This window comes from Gambusia affinis, linkage group LG05 (assembly GCF_019740435.1).
Source record: "Gambusia affinis linkage group LG05, SWU_Gaff_1.0, whole genome shotgun sequence".
Lineage (NCBI taxonomy): Eukaryota > Metazoa > Chordata > Actinopteri > Cyprinodontiformes > Poeciliidae > Gambusia > Gambusia affinis.
Window position 1 is genome coordinate 11076332 of NC_057872.1, and position 16841 is coordinate 11093172.

Genomic DNA, 16841 nt, shown 5'->3' on the forward strand with positions numbered 1-16841 from the left:
ACTGTGTATTTGGACTGATTTTTGTAAATATTTTTATACTTTGCTATTTTGTTATGATGCATAATCATAACAACAGGGTGTTTTACAATAGCGAGCAAACAATACTACCAATGGACAAAAAGGCTTAGACTGAAACACAGCACAGAGGTGGTATTTATGGTGGCACACAAGCAGGTGCCTAGTACCGTAACAATAGAGCCCACTCCACATAAGTGGATGACTTATTTTGGGCTGTCTAGCCCACAATAATAAATTTAGCTCTACATGGGATTGGGTGTCCATATGTTAGGTCATTATTTTATGACTTAGTGGTAGTGGAAGATTATTACATATTACAGGCTAGACCCAAGATGTTCAGTGTTTATTGTTGTGGTGTAAGTTTACAAAAGTTGGCAACTGTAGAGATTTACCATGGTGCTAAACATGGTGATTTAAAAGGAATAAATATTTTTCTGAGAAGAATTATGTCCACATATCATGTAAAAAGATAACTCTTTGTTTTTGGAATCATTAGGGCCCAATCAGCCCCAATATTAAAGATGAATTAATAATGCATGCCATGCAAAAGGTTAACAGAGTGTGGAAGGTGTGGGCAACAGTAGTGCCTGTGGTCACTGAAACCCTTGGGGTAATGACCCCTAAACTGGAAGAGTGGCTCAAACAATACATCATCAGACCTCTTGATACAGAGAAGCACACCTTTGGGAACTGTTAATATACTGTGAAGACCACTCACACTCCAAGGCCTGTGGTAGAGGACCCAAGCTTTTTAAATTTAATTTCCTTTTAGGATCAATAAAGTATTTTGAATTTGAAAGAAGGGATAACCACTCATGGAGTAATACAGAATTACAAATATAAATATAAAAAGCATTTATTTAAAAATATTTAAAGTGCCAAAAATATTATGATTACTTATGTTACTGTTAGCACAAAACTTTAGATTGATATTTTGTCATTATCTCAATGTCACTACTCTGCATACATGCAGATTGTCTAGGTAGTCTAATTTGTCTGTAGGCAGGTACATAAGACAACCTTTTTCTGCTGGTGTTGTCTGCCATTAGACAACAGTTTTGTTTTTATGATTTAAAGTGTTTTGAACACTTTATATCATAAAGTGATCTAGTGTATATATATATATATATGTATATATATGTGTTGAAATGTGCTATAGAAGTAAACTTAAATAATTGATTGAACAGAAATGATTAAAAGAAGTGACCTTCCTGATAAAAGATTAAACATTGCGGGTGAGAGATACCATCTTACTGTTGTTTCCTAATTAAAGAAAGATGTATGATAAACTATTTAACTTTGAAATATTGAATGAAAGTTACAAAATATAACTCAAATAAATTTGTTTTCTTGTTTCTGAAAAAAAATCTGACCTTGTGTGCTTCAGAAACAAAATGGATTTCTCCTTTTGTTGTACCCCTCCTACTCTATCAACATGGTACAGTCCATCAAGGCCAGGTGCAAGCCATTAGTATTAATTGAACTTCTTTTGCGTGGAAGAAGAGGTAAGACTCATACAGAATCTCTTAAGACATTTAAGTACATATTGATTTGTAATTCTGAAGAATGTTGTAGGTTACTTGATGTTTGGATGCACCAAAGCATCTGATTTGCTTCAGTTTAGCTAGTTATCACCAACCATCTTAGTCAGTGTACCAGAGTTTAAAGGGAAGGTGGCTCACTCCAGAATTAGACAAAACTGTATTTGGACATTTTCTGTGCATCAGTGAGTGATATTCTTTCACAGGCACAAATTATCCTTTGTAATAATCATTACTATTAAGATAATGTTTTAATATTTGAAGGTTTTGAGAACCTGTCAATAGAAAGTCAATTATGTAATACTGTGTACTTCAGTACAGGTTTTTCGCATACAATAAAATCAAATCATATTGTGTACAGCAGAGGTGTCAAACTCAAGGTCTTGAGGGCTTGTATACAATAACTTTTAGATGTGTCTGTGATGCCACATGGCTGGATCAAATGAGGTGGTCATCAGCAGGTCATCAACTTGACTGCCCTTAGAAGCTAATTCAGTCATATAATTCAGGTGTTTTGGACCAGAGGAACATCTAAAAGTTGCAGTACACTGCCCCTCGATGCCTGGAGTTTGACACTCCTGATTTAAAGCATCATGTTGTTACTCAACAACAAATTACTCTGATCTTTGCAGGAGATGTCAGCAACAAGGTCTCAGAGAGCAAAAAGAAATCCCAAACATGATGCCAGCTATTATTCTCCTTGGGTGAAGATAAAGAGGGATTTGATGTAAAATACATCAATTCATTTAAAGGTGAGTTGTGACTTTTTTAATAACATGATTCCAGAGTTTATTAAAGGATTGTTTTTGTTTACTTTTGTCTTGCTTTTTGACTTTTAAACTATTTTTATACTGCACACTAGCATAGATCATATATATATATGTATAAAGGAGGACTGTGTTTTGAAATTCCAAGTATAAAAGAATGAGTGACATTTAGAAGCACCACTCAGCTGACAAACAAATGTTCAAGTAACACAGAAAGACCTCAAATTAGATCAATTAACTGATTTTGAAAAATTTTAATAATCTCATTTGCTACTATTTGAAAGATATGCATTGTTTAAAGTTTATTCAACCTTACTCATTATGTTTACCTGCAGGTCGGGGTGTGTTCAGCTGCCAGTGCTTTCAAAAAGGAGATTTCCTTATTGAGTGCAGAGGGGAAGTCATAAGTAGGAAGGAACAAGAAAACCGATTGAAAATTTACCATGATGCACTCCAGGCTTTTATGTTTGATTTCAAGTTCAATGGACAACAGCTTTGGTATGTGACTGTTTTAATGTTGTTTTTTATTTTATATTTAATCAAAGTGATGTAAACATTTTCAGCTTCATCAGTAAAAGTAGTTTTAGTTGGAGGAGGAATATTCTTCTGACATGCAAACACCAAATATGCAAAATCATTTCCGTTGCATGGTATAATTATTCTTATAGCATACTTAATATTTTAGTGTTGATGCTGCCAGAAGAACATGGATCATTGGGGAGGCTGGTAAATGATGAAGAGATGAACACAAACAACAAAATGAAAGTTACAAGGGTGGATGGAAGACGTCATCTCTGTTTGTTTGCACTCAAAGATATTGGTCCAGGGGAAGAAATGACTTATAATTGTAGTGATTCTGACTGGCTATGGAGAAGAAGGGTACTAGTAAGTGTGAAAATACTATCACAAGTCATTCTACTAGCATTGAAAATATTTTTGAAGGAAATGTCAAGTTGTAGTACAGAGTTTCATTATAGTTGAAAACAAGAAGTGATTAGCAGAGTGCCTAAAAACCAGATTTTGGAGAAAGACTTAACCAGACCACCATTTCAACTTGTTCAGCGCTATCCAAAATGCTAGAAACTGTCATATGTAAATTAGTATATTTTGACCTTATATTAATGAACATTTTATAGCAGGAGACATATTTTGCAGTGTCAATACATAAAATGTCTGTTTAACAATCAGCTGGACAGGTTCATTAAATAGGTGGATTTTATTTTTCTATGGACTCATTCAGTATACATCTCTTCATTTCAGATTTCCAAAGATGAATTGTGTCAGGCTGGTGATGTGGAAACATGCGGATCCTGTTCAACCAACCCTCCACAGGTAATTTTGGTGTCCAACGACCAACATATTATCTAAAACTAAGTCATTGAAATGATATTAAGTACTGTTCAAACACACAGGTATTGTCTAGTACTTGATATGTAAAGCTGCATTAAAAGGGAGGACAGAGGTTTGAAATTACAAGTACAAAAGAATGAAAGTTACATGTAGAAACGCCCATACACAGAGGTCCTGTGTAATACTCATCATGTAAGGTGCCAGAATAAGGAGGACATAGTTTTGAAAGAATGAAAGTGACATGTAGAAATGCCTATACACGCAGGTCCTGTGTAATACTCAAAATGTAAGGTCCCTGAATAAGGAGGACTGTTTTCTACATTGGGAACAAACTCATTCAATGAGTGTTCTTTACATTTCAGATTTCCAAAGATGAATTGTGTCAGGCTGGTGATGTGGAAACATGCAGATCCTGTTCAACCAACCCTCCAGAGGTAATTTTGGTGTCCAACAACCAACATATTTTCTAAAACTAAGTCATTGAAATGTTATTAAGTACTGTTCAAACACACAGGTATTGTCTAGAACTTGATATGTAAAGCTGCATTAAAAGGGAGGACAGAGGTTTGAAATTACAAGTACAAAAGAATGAAAGTTACATGTAAAACGCCCATACACACAGGTCCTGTGTAATACTCATCATGTAAGGTGCCAGAATAAGGAGGACATAGCTTTAAAATTACAAATACAGGACGAATGAAAGTGACATGTAGAAACGCCTATACACACAGGTCCTGTGTAGTACTAAAATGTAAGGTCCCTGAATAAGGAGGACTGTTTTCTACATTGGGAACAAACTCACATTCAATGAGTGTTCTTTACATTTCAGATTTCCAAAGATGAATTGTGTCAGGCTGGTGATGTGGAAACATGCAGATCCTGTTCAACCAACCATCCAGAGGTAATTTTGGTGTCCAACAACCAACATATTTTCTAAAACTAAGTCATTGAAATGTTATTAAGTACTGTTCAAACACACAGGTATTGTCTAGAACTTGATATGTAAAGCTGCATTAAAAGGGAGGACAGAGGTTTGAAATTACAAGTACAAAAGAATGAAAGTTACATGTAAAAACGCCCATACACAAAGGTCCTGTGTAATACTCATCATGTAAGGTGCCAGAATAAGGAGGACATAGCTTTAAAATTACAAATACAGACGAATGAAAGTGACATGTAGAAACGCCTATACACACAGGTCCTGTGTACTAAAATGTAAGGTCCCTGAATAAGGAGGACTGTTTTCTACATTGGGAACAAACTCACATTCAATGAGTGTTCTTTACATTTCAGATTTCCAAAGATGAATTGTGTCAGGCTGGTGATGTGGAAACATGCGGATCCTGTTCAACCAACCCTCCAGAGGTAATTTTGGTGTCCAACAACCAACATATTTTCTAAAACTAAGTCATTGAAATGTTATTAAGTACTGTTCAAACACACAGGTATTGTCTAGAACTTGATATGTAAAGCTGCATTAAAAGGGAGGACAGAGGTTTGAAATTACAAGTACAAAAGAATGAAAGTTACATGTAAAAACGCCCATACACAAAGGTCCTGTGTAATACTCATCATGTAAGGTGCCAGAATAAGGAGGACGTAGCTTTAAAATTACAAATACAGACGAATGAAAGTGACATGTAGTAACGACTATACACACAGGTCCTGTAGTACTAAAATGTAAGGTCCCTGAATAAGGAGGACTGTTTTCTACATTGGGAACAAACTCACATTCAATGAGTGTTCTTTACATTTCAGATTTCCAAAGATGAATTGTGTCAGGCTGGTGATGTGGAAACATGCGGATCCTGTTCAACCAACCCTCCAGAGGTAATTTTGGTGTACTAATTACAACATATTTTCTAAAACTAAGTCATTGAAATGTTATTAAGTACTGTTCAAACACACAGGTATTGTCTAGAACTTGATATGTAAAGCTGCATTAAAAGGGAGGACAGAGGTTTGAAATTACAAGTACAAAAGAATGAAAGTTACATGTAAAAACGCCCATACACAAAGGTCCTGTGTAATACTCATCATGTACGGTGCCAGAATAAGGAGGACGTAGCTTTAAAATTACAAATACAGACGAATGAAAGTGACATGTAGAAACGCCAATACACGCAGGTCCTGTGTAATACTCAAAATGTAAGGTCCCTGAATAAGGAGGACTGTTTTCTACATTGGGAACAAACTTGGATTCAATGAGTGTTCTTTACATTTCAGATTTCCAAAGATGAATTGTGTCAGGCTGGTGATGTGGAAACATGCGGATCCTGTTCAACCAACCCTCCAGAGGTAATTTTGGTGTCCAACAACCAACATATTTTCTAAAACTAAGTCATTGAAATGTTATTAAGTACTGTTCAAACACACAGGTATTGTCTAGAACTTGATATGTAAAGCTGCATTAAAAGGGAGGACAGAGGTTTGAAATTACAAGTACAAAAGAATGAAAGTTACATGTAAAAACGCCCATACACAAAGGTCCTGTGTAATACTCATCATGTAAGGTGCCAGAATAAGGAGGACATAGTTTTGAAAGAATGAAAGTGACATGTAGAAACGCCAATACACGCAGGTCCTGTGTAATACTCAAAATGTAAGGTCCCTGAATAAGGAGGACTGTTTTCTACATTGGGAACAAACTTGGATTCAATGAGTGTTCTTTACATTTCAGATTTCCAAAGATGAATTGTGTCAGGCTGGTGATGTGGAAACATGCGGATCCTGTTCAACCAACCCTCCAGAGGTAATTTTGGTGTCCAACAACCAACATATTTTCTAAAACTAAGTAATTGAAATGATATTAAGTACTGTTCAAACACACAGGTATTGTCTAGAACTTGATATGTAAAGCTGCATTAAAAGGGAGGACAGAGGTTTGAAATTACAAGTACAAAAGAATGAAAGTTACATGTAGAAACGCCCATACACAAAGGTCCTGTGTAATACTCATCATGTAAGGTGCCAGAATAAGGAGGACATAGTTTTGAAAGAATGAAAGTGACATGTAGAAATGCCTATACACGCAGGTTCTGTGTAATACTCAAAATGTAAGGTCCCTGAATAAGGAGGACTGTTTTCTACATTGGGAACAAACTCGCATTCAATGAGTGTTCTTTACATTTCAGATTTCCAAAAAGGAACCGTATCAGGCTGGTGACGTGGATGCATGGGGATCCTTTTTAACCAACCCTCCTGAGGTACTATTGGTCTCCATAGACCAACTTATTTTCTAAATGAAGTCATTAAAATGGTATTAACTACTGTTCAAACAAACAGGTCTTGTGTAATATTCATCATGTAAGATGCAGGTATATAGAGGACTGAGTTTTGAAGTTACAAAAAATTGAAAGTTACATGTAGAAGTGCACAGACACACAGGTCTTGTGTAATATTCAACATGTAATGTGCAGGAATATGGAGAACTGTTTTCTACATTGGGAAGAGACTCACCTTAAGCAAGTGTTCTTTACTTTTCAGTTGATTAACCCCATATTTTTTATATGTTCTTTTCAGCACAAAGTAAACACAGATGGTAAGGGGAAAGAGCTCAACAGAAAACTAAAACAGAAGGACATAGAGCCCCGCAGAAAAAGGAACACAAATAAAAATTCTGGTAAATCACCACACCTACACAAGTCTTGAAACACCAAGCTAGTTAAGCTCAAAAGCACAACTGAAGCATGGTCAAAAGTAATGATCTACACCACTGAAAGGCAATAGGGTGACCATGTTCTTCTTTATGCATGATATTTTGAGCAGACATTATCCAATATGTCATCTGGCTTAAATTACCACACACATACCATTTAACTGTGCCTTGTATTAAAATGATAAACTTTCACACAGCCAATGTTCAGATGCTAGAAAATCTAATTTGGTGATCAGTAATGGGACTGTTTATACTACTTTCTCTATCCCAATCTTAATCTGAAATACATTCACATATTTATATTTTTTTCAAAATATCAAAGCACCACAAAACTAATAAGCAAAGTAATCAGAGTATATCTTTAAATTTGGTTAATTTTAAGATATTAACCAAATTTAACATCTTAAATTTGATTAATCTCTGGTTTTAGGAAACCAGAGATCTCAATAAACGGCCCTTTGCTGATGCTGCACCTGTACAGAACCTGTATTTTGGTGGAGTCAGTGAGAGGGTTCAGAGTGGGATCTCCTTCACTGGAAAAAAGACTAGGCACCAGCATTAGAAGGAGGAACAAGTCTTTTGGCTTTGGATGGTTCTTCACCAGCTGCTGAGGCCTGTTTGTCAAACAAATGCAATTTTAAATTATGAAAAAAAAAAAAAATTTTCTAGAATTCCCTCAAATAATTAATCATACATACCAAGCAACCATACCAAGTGTTAACCTGTTTGGCATTTGCAGAAATTAATTTTCATCGATGCAACCTACATGCTCATTTCTGTAGCTTCTCCCACTAATGTATGTTCTTTATGAATGCTTATTTGAAAACAGGCATTACATAATTTATAACCAAGAAAAATTAACAATTGGAGTTGGTTTTCACTAATGAATTATTTCTTTTTTCTAGCATCTATGGAAAGTGCTAGGAGAGCAAAAAAGCATCCATGATCTCCCTGGAGATTGCTGCGGTCATGAGGCACTTTGGCGAACACATCAAGAAAGGACAACTGGCCACTATAATAGAATGCCAGCATTATCTTTTTGATTTAACAATAGACCCATAATTCATTTAACTTTGCCATTCACAGATTTTCCTTTATGTTCACAAACAGAATTGTTGCTCTAGTTCTTAGTGAAGGTGCTGTAAATAAAGTCCACTTTCTGTGTAGCCATATTCCATATTTCCATGTTTGGACTTAATACATATATATTTCATGTTTGTGTATGCTGTGGTCCTGATAAATAAAATTGGCCCTGACAATTACTGTTGGTATCATGGGCGGAGCCAAGCACCTCATTATCGTCTGTCCTTCTAATACAGCATTGCATCAGGTTCTTGTATTTTGAGTTCTGATGTGTGTATTGAAGTTTTCAAGTGAGATCTATGTTGTGTAGCTCAAACAAGATTTTTGACAACTTACTACGTCTTTCTAGCACAAGTGGAAAGGGGTGACTGTTTAGTGTTGCAAAAAACTGGTTTGAAAAAATTGTCCCTCTAAACCACCAAAACCCGTATGCGTGTGTGTGTGTGTGTGTATGGATGCGTGCACTCACCAAAAATAGTGTTGTGTAAAATCAATACTTCGACAATACATAATCCCATACTTTTAAATACATATTCATATTTGGTGATAACTGTTTGTGTTAGCGGGCAAAGTCGAATATGAACTTTGAAAGTTTACCCTTTATTTGCAAGCACTTACATTTTATTCATTTATGAATGGGTGTGAGCATGTGTGTGTTGTTGCAGGCTACAAAGAGAGTCTCCACTGGACTCAAAGGGGGATGTAATTCATTATTAAGTTGGGGACAAAACAGGCAGTATGGGAGGCGGGTAACAGTAGGTGATGGTAGGCCTGTATTGATTACTACCAACACCCGGAGCAAAGTGTAGTGTGACGGGATGAACAAAACCAGCAAAGCACACGCACAGGTGCTGACACTCTCATTCACAAACAAGGCACGGCTGTAGAATGGCCATTGTCGCTGCCTTTCAACCACAATGCCCCGGTTGTTGTGATGCTCTTACAAAAAGGCGAGTCATTTGGCTGGAGACAGTGGCAGGTTACAGCAGTCAGGAGGTGACAGCTAGGTGAAATGTTTTTATTTACGGTTAGCTAACTGACTGCAGTCTGTTGGCACTGAAATTTAATGCAATTAATCACAACTTCATTTTATAAATACAAAGACAAAGGGTCCGCCCGGAACTTTTGTATTTGTGCGCCACCACATATATTAATTGACCCGATTTTAATCAAGTCCCACCACTACTTTATTGTAATTTGCACGTTGTGAGGAGCAACAACCATATGGTGTACTGGCTTGGTAATTCACCTCTGTATATTTTTTTTATTATTATTTTGAAACACCAACAGTGGGAATTTGCCATGCTAAAATAGTTGTTTTTAACTTTAAATTGATGTCTTTTTTTTCTACTAGTAACGTGGATGATTGCTAACTTTACCAAAAGAATGCATAGTTTCCGAGTATTAAGTTAGATGTAACATTCATATTTATGTGGAACTTGATCTCATTAGCTAAACTGACTCTCATTTGACCCCAGCACATTAGCTGTAAACACTAGAGAATTACAAGCCAAAATAAATATTATCACAATGCTGGGGGCCATTGAGTGTGTTTCCCATGGAGTGATTAAAAATGAAAACACGGCGCAGCACAATGTGAAGTCCCAAGGCACAATGGCAGTTAGCGTAGAAAAGCTAATTTCATGATAAATTAAAGAACAATGGAGTTTTCTCTCATGAGATAGCATTCCCATGTATTTGTAATGTGAAAAAAGAGCCAAAATTAGCCTTATCACACATTATCTTGAAATGATTAATAAAATATTAATTTCCTGGTAAATTGTCTTTTTGAAGTTATTTCTTTTTCCTTACTGTAGGTTCATATTTCAAAAGGTTTGATTTGCATATTCGACCAAATAACAGTAATGTAATATAATGAAGCCCAGGGCCAAATAAGGTCCATGCCAGGGAGCCTCAGAGAGGAATGTCACACAGTGTTGGTTATATATTTAACTTGCATTTATATATATATATATATATATATATATATATATATATATATATATATATATATATATATATATATATATATATATATATATATATATATATATATATATATATATATATATATAATAAAAAAAGCACATTTTCTGAAATTAACACTTTTCCAAATTGATAAATTAGTGTTTAATCTATTCTTATTTTGTCCTTAAGAAGCAATACACCTTTGTTTTGGCTTTATAAACCATGACACTTAGCTATAGCAGGTGTTTAGTATATATAAACAATTAAAGAATATTATATAATTGGACAGCATCATCTTTCTATAAATTATTGTTGTTGAGCAACCATGGAGTTAACTTACTCCCTCTACCTACGAGTGCAAAAATACAGTGAATAAAAATGGAGTCAATAGATTATGTGAGATACTTAAATGCAGACAGCCATGATTATGAGCTGCGGGAATGTGCCACAAATTTACTCTGGGCCAATATGTATTGCTTACGCTTATAATAAATGTTATCTTTCTGAGGAGAAAAAAAGCTGTCAACTTGATGAAAGACACAGATGAGCATCTATATTACTGAGCAACCATGCATAGATATGCACAAAAGCAGTTTTCACTGAGGAGGCAACAGAATGAAAAATCTGCAGCTGCATCACCCCTTTCAATGAGTTTGAGTAATTGTTGTAGGTCCTAATTCTTTTGTTAAACAAAACAATAAAAAAATAAAAAAAAAACAGGGTTATGGAAAATAAATAAATAAATATATATACACTCCTACCCTTAGATCTATTCCACACTGATGCCAGCTGCTAATTATTAGTACTTTATTTTAAAAAGAAGAGCTAGTTACTCGGAAAGGCAACTGAGAAAAACCTTGCTATTTTTTTTATTTATTCTTGTTAATAAAATTAGGCAGTGATGCCACATAAATTATCAGCACCTCAAACACATTACAGTTGTTCTGTAATGGCGTCTAGCTTTCTTGCTTGAAAGAGCAATTTAAACTGGTTGACTTTCACAGATGCCCCTGAAACGCTGGCCAGAGTTTGGAAGGCTTACGATCTCAATCTTCACACTTTGCAGTCAACGTTTTTTCAGTCTGTACTGACAAATAAAAAAAATAAAAAATCCAATTAACAACTATTTTAGAAAATCAGATTTTTTTAGTCAGCACTTCTTTACCAAATACAGAAAGTGTTTTGATCAATCACATAGTTTTGCAAAATTATCTTAATTGTGAACATAAAAAAGGTCTGTTTGTGTACATTTGAAATGGTTACCTGGAGATTATTAAGGATATGCAATTGTAGCTTATATTAATGTTATTGCTACATGATACAAAAGAGTAGGTATCCATTCAAACATACACTTTAAATACTGTTTTCAGCAAGTAACTAAAATATCTGTATTTTTACATTGAGACCAGAGTAGCTAAGCCCTAACTATGAAGGTTTCAATTTGGTTAGATGGGCTTCATGTTTGCTCCACAGTGTTGTTCTGTAAACATCTATTCCAGTATTTCCATTAGGTGGCAGTGTCAAGGACTTGTGGAGCATTCAGTGGCACTGTTATTTGTCATTGACTGTTTTTCCTGTAAGATCAAAGCTACAATCACATTTTAACATGACAGCTGTTAAATTGTACACTAAACAAGTTTGTGGTAAAGTGAGGCTAAGTCTGCTGGTATTGTAAACTATAAATAGTTTTCATACCAACAATCAGTTTTCCAAAACAGATTTATGCACACCTCCCTTCAACCATGTCCAGGGCCAAAGACACAACTTGATCGCTGAGAGGCTGCATTATCAGACTTCTATTTAAGATGGCTTACACTGTAACTGTGTACCAGCTGAGTTATATAATCCAATTCTGTTTTCTTTAAACGTTACATTGACTGTGCTTAGCAAACAAGACATCCTCTACCTCACCTTGCTTCATTATCTGCCCCTGGATCTAAGGGGCAGATAGGTGTTAGAAGCTGTACTAGTTGTTTGTAATGAATATGTCTACTTTGCATGATAGCTCAAATAGCAGTCAACTGTGACGTAGAGAAAACATGAGATGGTCTGGAATCCAAAACCTGTGTTGGAATATCACTCTTGTCCTTCGTTCTCCTTACCAAGCTTAAAGTATCACTCATGTAAACACTGATGACTAATGGCCATAGCTTTATTCCAGAGTGCATGCAATATGGGTGGGAGAATAAAGAAGAAACAGATGCTGGATCTTAGGTTTATAATCATCTATAACTTTGAAACTTGATATGTAATGATTCATGATTAGTATTGTTTGTTAAAAAAAGAATTGTGGAAAATAATAGAAGAAAAAAAAGAATGGCTCCATTTCAAACAATTTCAAAACAAAGCAAAGCACAATGAAACAAATAGTAATAGTTTTTTTCCCCCATAATTAATTTGATCTGCCCATAAACAACTCCCTATGTTTAGCCTGAGACACAAAAAATGGGGAAACGTTGGAATCTAAGTTCTTCTTTGAAGAACTTACCATTTATTTGGCCAATGGTAAGTAATCCTACCTACAAAAAGTAAATGGTACTTACTTTTTGGAAATAAATAACCCTTCTTCCAAAATGCTCCCTCGATCAGTGGTTTTATTCCACACGAGGTGTGATGTGCTGTGCACACTGGGATGCAGAGCTTTTTTTACCAGTTCCATTTCTCTCTGTAGTTTGGCTCAGGCCAATTTCAATCTTCTTTCTCACCACATGTCAGAGTGAGCCCCAACACATGCTTGCACAGTTTTGTCAGTATTTTCTTTATTTAGCTCAAAATGACGTGATTTGAGCAACTGAAAACGAGGCAAAGCAGAAGGATAACATTTTATGGCATAGTCTTTACATAAGTGATGGAGAGTCTTAAGTAATAACAGCTATGTCTTATGGAACGGGAGTAAAACCTTCCCCTATTTTAGTGCAGTTTTGAAATATGACAAAGACTCATCGGCCACTTTAGAAACAGAATGATGAAAAAGTTACAAAGGCTGCAGCAAGTTTACCTTTACCTCCACAAATAACCGGTCTTTTTCTGCTCACTGAATATTAGGCTTCTGGCATCTCAACTGGGAAGTCAGGGTTGGGTTGTCTCATTCTTAGGCCCCAGGCCAACCCTAGAGGATCTCTTCATCTAACATCAGGAGAAAATAGATTATTCCTTGTAGTATTAGTTCTGCCTGAATACCATCTGAAGACAAAATCCTTGGTATTACTGTGATGAAAGAAACAATCAGCTAATCCAAACCCACTCTTTTGTAATGACCCTGTGACTTACAAGTTAAATAGTTTGCATGCTATACATTTTATGATTCTGTGACAGACTGGCAACCTGTCCAGGGTGAACCCCGCCTCTCACCCGGAACATAGCTGGAGATAGACACCAGCAACCCACCCGACCCCATTAGGGACGAGGGTGAGCAGAAAATGGATGGATGGATTACATTTTATGATTAGTTCAAAGCAGACCAAAATATTCCTGTACAGCAAAGAGTTTTTGTTTTTCCTCTTACATGCTGCCTTTTTATAAATCTTTCTGAAAACACAATAGCCTACTTAGACCGAATATTCAGTGGATGACCTAACAGGTTATTCAAAGGCACTTCACACTGCTGATGATATGAAGGGAAGCTGAACTTTTTGACATATTTCAGTAGCCTTCATCTCTTTCTCCAATAGTTTGTGTTTGGAAAGCTACTGCTGCTGAAGAACAGGCAGGCACACCATAACTTAATGCTGAGACGCTGTAGTGATGGCTTTGTATCAAATGTTTCATTTTGACATGACATCAGAAAGACAGGGAGGATTTAAATGTTTAACTGTCTTCAAAACCTTCAGATTTCCTTGACAAAACATCCATTTTACCTTGCAGATTAAAGACAGGACCCTACTCCATGAATTCAAAACAATGAGAGTATTTGATACTTATTTATACATTACACAAGACATAAGGGAAACATGAATTTCTCCAGATGTTCATTGATGACTAAATTTTTAATTGTGTATGTTGAAAAAGAAACAAACTTTTGGGGGTTATAGTTGGAACAGATGTGGGAGGATACCCAAAATAATATTTATAAAGAGTGAGATATAGTAAATAACCAGTAAAGCACCATTCTAAATATTATTTCTGCATTTGTATATCAGTCTAAATACAGTTTTATCACTTTGTAAATTTGCGTATGACAGTTTTAAAGCAGCTGAAACAATAGTTAGCTTACCCATTTTAACTCACAGAAGAAGTTAACATGTCTCAATGGAACCAGTTTTCTTTGATTCTTCCTTAATTTGAACTCAAAGGCAGATTGTGCTGCCTCTGTCTTTGCATCCATCCCACATTGCAAGCATTTGCATTTTATTAACAACAAAGCCTGTCGATGTCAGATCACTCATTGTTGGTTATTGTTTGATGATTTAATGAACATGCCTCTGATGTTCTGAAATAAGAATCAAATTCCCATTCAGGGAAATTCAAATTTAGTCCAAAGAAATCTATTGTATGCAAATTGGGATGTTCCCTTCAAAAAGTTTGGGTGCCATCCCAAAGGTGTCGTTATGCCATAGCTGCCAAAGTTGCAGATTTTTAGAACTACTACAGATCACAAACACCAATAAGCATTTAGTAATTTATAGTATATCTTTTAGATAGTTTGAAACAGTCAATAGTTAAGTTTCATGGTATTGATTTCCAAAATATCCAGCACAGAGGCTGGTACAAAATTGAAATGAATGTAAAACATTACAATGTAAACATCATTGTGCATACCAGTTAATTAAAAAGATAAGTAAAAAAAAACAAACTTCTGGGCAATATTCTTTTCTCAGATATATAAAAGACAGAGGTACAGAGAATGATTTTTGTTGAGCATGACTGTTCTTTAACCAGTCTCTTTAGCTCTATTATAGATTCCTTGATATCACAAGGCATAAATAAAACAGGAATCTAAAAGCATTTTTTTTACTTATAACCCACACTTAATAAGCCCTATTTCTCTGGTTGTGTGCTTCCTGTGATCTGCTCCATAGACAAGGGTGTGCATCACTGTACAAAACCATAGCAATGCTTAATAAGTCTGTCTACGCCAATCCTGATAAAGACACATTCCCTCAGCAGCAGTGAACAATTTTATAAATCTCAGGCAAATGTAGAAATTGCATTCTGAAGATGATAAATATTTCAGAACCACCGAGGACATACTTAAACTACATTCAAGGCTTACTCCATTTAAAAAAAAAAAAAGATTATTATCCTCTCTTCGCCTTTTAGAGATAATCAATGACTCTTGTAATCCCTCTCACCATAGTCATCCTTGAGTGTTGAATGGTGTAAAAATGGTCTGTGTCTGGAAGAGTGTGTGCCCGTAAGTGTGTAAAATGAATGCTTAAGATGTAGCAAGCTGTGAACACCATTAATCTACATGTTCTGGAAATATAACCAATTGTCAGACAGGCATTCACAGATATTCCATCACCTATCCAATTGGCTTCTACCAACCTCTGCAATTCATTTGCAATGCAATTCATCCAGAAAAAGAAAAAAAGAATAAAAAATCACTCACGATGCATATATGATTCTAAAAAACAAAACAAAAAAACTTCAAAGTGATATAAACCTTTTTCACACATCTACAGTCTTGCAACTTAAATCCAAAATAGTAAGATAATACTTAGAATATATCTTGATTTTATTGTTGCATAATCCATCCATTCATTTCTGGTGAAAGTTGGACTCCAACTTTCACTCTCCGTCAACAATTCTGCTCAAAATGTTTATCGACAAATTTTCTAGGATCAGCCAAGGTGCAGAGGGAGTCTGTTTTGATGGCCTTAGATTTGTCTCCCTACTTTTTGCAAATGATGTGGCCCTAACGGCTTCATCAGATTGTGATCTACAGCTTTCGATGAAGTAGTTTGTAGTTGAATAGGAACCGGTCCGGATGAGGATCCGTGTATCCAAATAAGACATCACGATCTTGGGCCGGAAAAGGGCAAAGTGCCTTCTCTGGGACTGAGAAGGTATCTTGCCCCAAGTGAAGGGATTTAAGTATCTCAGGTCTTCTTTATGAATGAAGTAAAAATGGAGTGGGAGATTAATATTCATATTGGTGCAACGTGTCAGATGTACTGGTCCATAAAAAGGCAAAGAAGCTCTCGATTTACCGGTAGATCTACATTCATAACCTCATCAATGATAATCTCATCTATGGGTAGTGATCATTAGAATGACATCACAGACAGAGGTGCCTGAGAAGAGTTTCCTCCGCCAGGTGTTTGGGCTCTCCCTTAGAAACAAAGTGAGAAGCTTGGTAAATCTTTGCTTTAAAAACAATCAAATTGGACACTGGAAAAAATTATTGTTTTGGCAAGCTATGCAAAACGTAGTTGGCCTACTACTGAAACTATTCAATCTAAACATCTCAATGCAATGTTGGAGCAAGCAAAGACATCCCAAACACTAATGTCA

At 35.7% G+C, this 16841-nt stretch overlaps 3 long non-coding RNA genes across 3 annotated transcripts; all 3 read left to right on the plus strand.

Moving 5' to 3' along the window:
- The first annotated feature begins 1140 nt into the window (after nt 1-1140).
- On the plus strand, nt 1141-3658 carry LOC122831203. The gene is made up of 4 exons (XR_006370653.1): nt 1141-1744; nt 2192-2311; nt 2662-2824; nt 3587-3658. It is a non-coding gene; the product is annotated as an uncharacterized LOC122831203 (long non-coding RNA).
- Nucleotides 3659-4071: 413 nt separating this feature from the next.
- On the plus strand, nt 4072-7238 carry LOC122831205. The gene is made up of 3 exons (XR_006370655.1): nt 4072-4110; nt 6811-6882; nt 7199-7238. It is a non-coding gene; the product is annotated as an uncharacterized LOC122831205 (long non-coding RNA).
- LOC122831204 lies at nt 7237-8673 on the plus strand. Its single transcript, XR_006370654.1, has 2 exons — nt 7237-7298; nt 8240-8673. It is a non-coding gene; the product is annotated as an uncharacterized LOC122831204 (long non-coding RNA).
- Nucleotides 8674-16841: the final 8168 nt, after the last annotated feature.